The 7,881-nt window shown below is 36.7% G+C and overlaps 1 pseudogene; it reads right to left on the reverse strand.

Moving 5' to 3' along the window:
* Positions 1 to 3,792: 3,792 nt before the first annotated feature.
* LOC128230721 (uncharacterized) lies at positions 3,793 to 7,668 on the reverse strand (annotated as a pseudogene).
* Between the last annotated feature and the right edge of the window lie 213 nt (positions 7,669 to 7,881).

The raw sequence follows: 7,881 nt of genomic DNA on the forward strand, positions 1-7,881 counted from the left end.
TTACAGGCACAACAAATTGTGTTTTGGTTTGTTTCACTCTTTACAGAAACAGGACTCACCGGCGAGGGTGATTTTTGTTTACTTGTTTTCTCTTTACCTGTCTTGTTTTTTTACCAGCCATTTTCCATATCCCAATCGTTGTGTTAAATGTTCAGGTTTTATTTTAAAATTGGATAAAATAAAGTTTTTACCTTAGAAAGTCTTCAAAATGAAACTTCAGCCAGCAAACCAGTATGTCGACCTTGACTTTGCTTACAAATCTCCGGAAGTCTTGATCAGCTGATTTCTGTCCGCTCACGGAAACTCTCAATCTCCACTCGAATTTCACCAAAACTACCGGTAAATCAAACTACTCGTTTTACTTATTCTGATATTTCTCAAATCAACTATTTAACACTCGGGCGCAAAACCTTTTCAATACTTTTTTTTTTTTAAATTTAAATTTTTCTGTAAAAGTAAACAACTTTCCGCCAAGTGACGTCACGTAGCATATGAAAATGCTGTTTACTAATCGCGCCATACCGCGGAGCAGGCAACAGTCTATGCGAATCACCTTTACGTCTTTTTTCAGGCTCATAGTAGTTGCACTTTTGAAAGAAAGTAGTGTTAAGTGTATATGTGCATATATGTAGCCGTAATAATGCTCTGCCGAGCTTTGCTCGGTTTAGAGCCCGTATTACATATATAATTCAATGATCTTCGAGCTTTTCTGGAACGGAACAAGAGATAAAATCAAACGTAAGACAATGGGAACAAACACGAAGGTGTTCTAGATATGCCAAACTATTTTCTAAAATCATGAAAATAAAAAGGATAACCCATCTTATCAATAAAGCAAAAGCCAACTGGAAAACAATACCATCTCTTAAATTTGACCAATTTGGCAAGGACTTGAAGAACCTGAAAATCTAGTCCAGGTATAGGAGCTCCTCAGAACATGTAGTGTTGTATTTATCTGACTATCTAAATCTTAATACAGCAATGGATTTGTTCTTAGTGATTCGGAATATCTTACTCTTGCTTTCATTTCTGTTTAACATGTTCTGTAAACCCACTTTTTGATATGTATCTACTTTGGATGGTTTTTAATTCAGAAAAATAAATGCCTGTATAATAAAACAAGTTTCGATGTAATATTACCGGTCTTAGTGGCATGTAGTCAGTGAATTATTATTATGTTACCATCTATGATATAACATTTAAATATTTTTCTTATTGTTACACATCTAATTGCTAAATCTGTAAATATACTGTACAGTAATGTAAAAAACGTCACTTTCAGAACCAATTAGTTGGTTTAATGGATAGTTTAATACCATGCACAACATCGGATGTAATCAGAATGTAATCAATTTAATTCATCTTTACTTGTAATGGCTACTTGTTGAACAGGGTTGTTTTCAACCCTGTTCAGTGTAGCCACAAACTCGACACTCACAACAGAAAATTCCTATTAATAATTACAAATGTCGCCAGCCGATTTACCACCAAAAATATAGTTTGAGAAAGTGCAGACTATATGTTGTGTTGTTGTTGTTGTAATCGCTTGTATTATATGTGTGTGTTTTATATGCTTTAGCCATTTAATTTAATCTGCCACTGCACACGATTAAATCATATAAGATATTGGACTGTTTACGATGTTAACTTATAAACATGTTATTATTCATTATCTTATGATTGTTTATATTTATATTTTCAGGACGCTCCGATATTATATCTACATTCGATAATGTTGAATATAGAGGTATTGAGGAACACTGTGTTTGTTGTTTGAACTATTAAACTGCTTCATATGGTAACCTGTACATATAGAGCCACCCTCGCTTAGGAATTACATATGTATTCTCATCTTAAAACCTGGAACATGGTCTCATTGATCTCAATGATCATAACAGTTTCCCTGCTTAAAACATCACGTGATAGCCCACATGGGAATAACAAACGTGCTAAAGTGCTGATGAGTTACCTGACGATATAGAAATAGAAGAGAGTTGGTGACATTATAGACAATGAAGAAAAAAAAAGTTTTGAAATTAAAGATTTTATGCTAACTTGATGATGTATAAATATATATATAGAGTGTACGTATAGACGGATGTTTGTGCAATTATTTTTGAAAATGGAAATTTATTGAAATGAATCGATTTCTATTGTTGCTGATTTGGTGTAAATATATGAGAAAATATCGAGGATTTAATAACTTGTTTAGGTGTTTCATCTACAACTGTTTGAAATTATTTAAATTTTCATCATTTTGATTAAGAAACTATTTCTCTTTAATCTGTTGTATTTTCGAAGTATTTTTGTGAATAACAAGGCAACATAGGCAAACTCTTTCTAATGAGTACAGTTTGATTAGTATATATATATATATATATATATATATATATATATATATATATATACTCATATGTAACACCATATGATGGAGTTCTGCTTGGATTGGTTACATTCTCCATCCTTGTTTGCCTTCTTACACAGCGACATTAACTTAATTGTCAATGAAATATTATCTTTTCATTTACCATCATGCTTCAATAAACCTGGAGCGGCCCCTGTGGTTGTTTTGCACGGGGACTCTTAGATTCACTGTGCAACATATCAGCACCTTATTAATACACACATGATCGTAAATCATAATGGTGAAAACCCGTATTAAACCCTGTTCATACAGCGCTATCAGCGCTTTGATTTTTACTAAGGTATCATGTTGTTGTTTTTTGTAAAGTAACCAAGTATATGTACACATATTATGAGCATTCAAATGACAAAAGTAACATCTTTTCTTTTTTCAGTCATTTGATGTGTACAATAAAATACCATACATGCCATATACCCTGGCGGGGGGGTGGGAATCCCACTGAATTTCGATCCATCAACCTTGTATTTTTCTAGAAGGTTACCAAAGGAAGCTTCCTGTAAAGTTTCATTGAATTTGGACTAGTAGTTTTTGAAGAGATGTTTTTAAAGCAAAACAGAAAGTTGAGAAAGTTGGTCATTTTGTTTTTGTTGTTGTTGATCAATCGTGACCCCTTGTTGTATTTTTGAAGAGGGTCATTGAATTTGGCCATATAGTTTCAGAGGAGATGTTTTTTAAGCAATTATTGACAAAATGACTGACGGACGGACGGTCGGACAGACAAAGACCGATCACAAAAGCTCACCTTTAGCACTTCGTGCTCTGGTGAGCTTAAAAGGGTACCGGATGTTTCGTCACCTTACCATTTCGTCTACCTTATTTTATAGTACAAAATGGGTAGTTGTTTCGTCAACATATTTTTACAGTTCGTCAACCTTATTATAAGTAGCAATTAATGCAACTATTATGTCCAATTTATTAGGTGTGAGCAAACACCAATTTAGGTAGAAAGGAATAATTTAGTAGACTAGATCATTTTATTGAATATTTTACCTTCTGATGTGTATGTTGATATGCGTAGTGTGTGAAATCGTTTATTACTCAAAACCGTGTTTTTGCATATTTTTTATTTAAAATAGCATTGTTAATAAATGAAGAAATCTTGGTGTTTAAAACTATTTAATAAATATAAACAGGATAGCATATATATTTTAACTCAACAATCTTAAAGTTAAAAAGTTAACAGTTATTTATGCAACTTTAATAAACACAATATTTGACACATCATTTACACAACAATCTCAATATATTTATTTATGTGACATACATGACTATGCATTTTACACTTACAGTCAGATTATGGAATTCATGGGCATATATATGACAAAGTCAATAATGAAAAATAAATGGGCATGAGTTAGATTCTGATTTTAATTCGTCATGTCACCGTCGTGTACGTCTTCTGAAGGAGTCGTTGGTCCCAGTCCCGCAATGTTGCTGATCGTCCGAAGTAGTTGGACGATGGTGGTGAGCTCGTCCTCCTCGTAGTGGATCCAGGCGTCGAAGAGTCGTCCATGAATTGAAGCATACTTACGTTGGATGCGGGTCAGCAGATGTTCGCTGAAAACTTCTCGGATTGCCTACCATGTGGCGGCCTCGAAGTCCAGCATGAACCACTCCACCAATGGCTGGCCTATGTGTCGTAGCAGACTTCTCAGCACCTCTATGTAGTCGTGTTTAGTTCTTCGTGACATCAGTACGTAGACAAGTGGGACCTGCTTTGTGTCCTCACCCTTCTTTACAAAGCAGTGGATGGTGGCGAGCTGGTAAAACGGATGTTTCACCAGCTTGAAGGTCCCGTCTATGAACCATCTCCTAGACTGTCGGAGGTGGTGTAGCTGCTGCTGCGTCGCGAAGATGATATGGCGCTGACCGTCGACCCGTATATCGTCAAGGATAAACTCCTCGCCGATGAATTCCCGCTCCAACTGGAATTCAAGGTCAGCTGGATCATCTGGGCGTTGCCATCTGTGATGGTTTGCCGCTCGCGCCAAGTTTCCAGGCTTTGGTAGGCTGAAGTCATCTGGTGTCGTCATCTGCTTCATAACTCGCTCGACGATTTGCTGCGGACTCGAAGACACGCTCCCTAGCGGCTTCCTTCACTTTCGTAGATATCTTTATCTTCTTGGCGGCACCGGGATCGGCCGGATGGACATGACCGACGATGCTTGGAGTGGACATATCGCCATAATTGCTTGACGCTTGCGGGGCAAGTCATCTTCTTGCTTTTTATACTGCACGTCTAGTTAGTGCGACCACCCTTGTTACGGCGAGCTGTGTATGTGTATCCGGCACTACTGACGAGCTTCTGGCCACCTCGCTCGCTGCCACCCTCTACGACCTCGAAAGTCACCGGTAAATCAGTGGGAACCTCTTTGTCTAGGGGCCTGTCCGGTAGCTGCTCATCTAGTGGATGAAGGGGTCGATCGAAGCTCCTGTTCGAGATGTCAAACGTCCGGTCTTCCAGGATACCATCAGCGGCGTTGCTGCTGATCGTGTCGCTGGCTACTTCGTCGGCGGTGGCTACTGTGTTGGCTTCGTCATATGCTCCGGACAAGAAAAAGGTAACAAAGGGCAGTAACTCTGTAGTTAGCTGAAATAAAATCGCGTTTCCTGTACACTGCACTTCCTCTCATAATGATCCATCACTGTATGAAGCTTTATTAAATTCCATCCAATTTTCAAGTTATGCTTGGACAAGAAAAAAGTATTAAAGACCATAACTCTGTAATTAGCTTAAATAGAGTTATGGTTATTCTGCACTGTACTTCCTCTCATTGTGTTTTACCATTGTATGAAGTTTCAATAAATCCCATCAAGTAGTTTGCAAGTTAATGTATGGAAAAAAATTGACAGCAAAAAAACAAATAAAGGCCATAACTCAGTAATTAGCTTAAGTAGAGTTATGGTTCTTGAACACTGCACTTCCTCTCATTGTGCTTTACCATTGTTCCACTGAATTCCATCCAGTACTTTTCAAGTTATACTCCGGACAAAAAAGTAACAAAGGGCTATAACTCAGTAATAAGCAAGAATAGAGTTATGGTTATTGTACACTGCACTTCCTCTCATTATGCTTTACCATTGTTCCACTGAATTCCATCCAGTACTTTTCAAGTTATACTCCGGACAAAAAAAGTAACAAAGGGCTATGACTCAGTAATAAGCAAGAATAGAGTTATGGTTATTGTACACTGCACTTCCTCTCATTATGCTTTACCATTGTATGGTATATACTCCAATATACCCCCTTCAAACTTCGTTTGTCAGGGGTATAACAAAAACAGCAACAAAATGGCCGACTTCCTGTTTTGCTTAAAAAAACAACATCTCCTCTAAAACTACCAGTCCAAATTCAATGAAACTTTACAGGAAGCTTCCTTTGGTAACCTTCTACAAAACACAACAAGGGGTCGCGATTGATCAACAACAACAACAAACTGGCCAACTTCCTGTTTTGCTTTAAAAAAACATCTCCTCTGAAACTACCAGGTCAAATTCTCTGAATTTACAGAAAGCTTCATTGCTTGACCCTCTACAAAAATACAACAAGGCATTGTGATTGATTAACAACAACAACAAAATGGCCAAATTCAATGAAACTTTACAGGTAACTTCATTGCATGACCCTTTACAAATATAAAACAAGGCATCGTCATCAGTAAAGATATGTTTTATTGCAACATTTTTATTAATGCTGTATCACAGACTGAGTCACAAAGATGTGGCCCTTCGCTTAGGTGAGCGTTTTAGGGCAATCATGGCCCTCTTGTCTAGTTATGCTCCAGACAAGAAAAGGAACAAAGGTCAATTATAATGGACAATATGTAATTAAAGCTGCACTCTCACAGACTGACTGTATTGACAACTTTATATATATATATTTTCTTGGAATGAACAATTCTTTGCGTAAATATCTGGAAACCAGTGATATAAGACTGATGACAAAATAAATAAATATAATATTTGCGTTCGAACATTGAAGTTTTGTGAACGAAAGCTTTAAGAAAAATGGGTTTTACGGCGTACAGCATAAACTTTGGAACGAAAATATGATTAACTGCAGCTTTAAAACAGGTACTGCCTTGGATACAAACACCTTGCATATACACGCACGCTACTGGAAATGCCATTGTATTTGATTTCGTTCCAAAAAGCCCCTTGAACATGTAGAGAGAATGGTTCACATTTATTTTGTTTTCTCTTTCTAAATAATGTACAAAATACATTTAATGCTTATGAGTTTTAAGCAATTGCTTGAAGGAAGTCATTTGTTGCCAAGGTAGTCATTGGTTGCTAATTTAGTCATTGGTTGCTAAGGTAGTCATTGGTTGCTTTTGATGCAAAAAGTAACTAACAACTACATGAGGCTACAAACAAAATATAATTTCTCTGGGCCATGCAGTTTCCAAGAAGATTTTTGTTTAAATATATATAAAAATATAAATATACAAAAAACCAAGAAACCGGAGAGGGATGGCCAGCTTTGACCCAAGTGGCATTACTTGAACAATTTTGGTAAAAAGCATCTAAATTAGTCTACATACCGAAATTTAATGGTCTGGGCCATGCAGATTCAGAGAAAAAGATTTTCTCAAATTTACCATATATGTAATTATATAGAAAACCTGGGACCCTAACAAGGCGGGTCAGCATTGATCCAAGGAACATTATTTTAACAACCTTTGTATTGACCGCTACTTGAGGCTACATTCTAGATATTATATAAAGTCATGGATTTGCAGTTTCAGAGAAGCAGTCTTGGTTTAGAACCACTATATACAAAATATCAAAGGTCTATGCCATGCAATTTCAGAGAAGAAGATCTTCAAAGATATTACAGTACTTTATATATATATACTACATGATGATGTATTCCAAAAATCAAGGGAATGGGCCGCATGGTTTCAGACAAGAATAACTTCGTGCTCAGGTGAGAAAAAAATAACAGTTGTCTGATGCTATCTGTTTGTATCAGTATGAATACAAATTGTTTAAATGCAGTACCGTTACAACGATCAATTTACAGGAAAAGCTGTTCAGACCAAAATTAAGATGGCCCCTTAACATGTGTATAGTCGTTTAAACTCCTAACTCTGTTTCATGGTCGACCTATCCTATAGTTTGTCTGTTTGTTTTCAAATGTAACATGCCTTTAAATTCTGCATTTAGGATCAAGCCTATTGTGTATGTAAAATATATATCTGTACCTCTGGTTTTAGATGAATGCAAAATAACATACCCATTTTTTTCACGCCATATCCGGGCTCACACGGCGACACTTCTCGGCAATTCCCGACCTGTCCTTCTCTCCAGTACCCTTGTTTACACCCACATATCGTGTCGTGTAACCGCGTACAGGCCTCCACCACAACTTCACCCGATGGTTGATCATTTCCTGTACATTCAGTACACCTTTTACAATAGAGCTCTCGATTATAGTGCTTTTTAAACCTTCC

The sequence above is a fragment of the Mya arenaria genome, chromosome 4, assembly GCF_026914265.1.
Source record: "Mya arenaria isolate MELC-2E11 chromosome 4, ASM2691426v1".
Classification (NCBI taxonomy): domain Eukaryota; kingdom Metazoa; phylum Mollusca; class Bivalvia; order Myida; family Myidae; genus Mya; species Mya arenaria.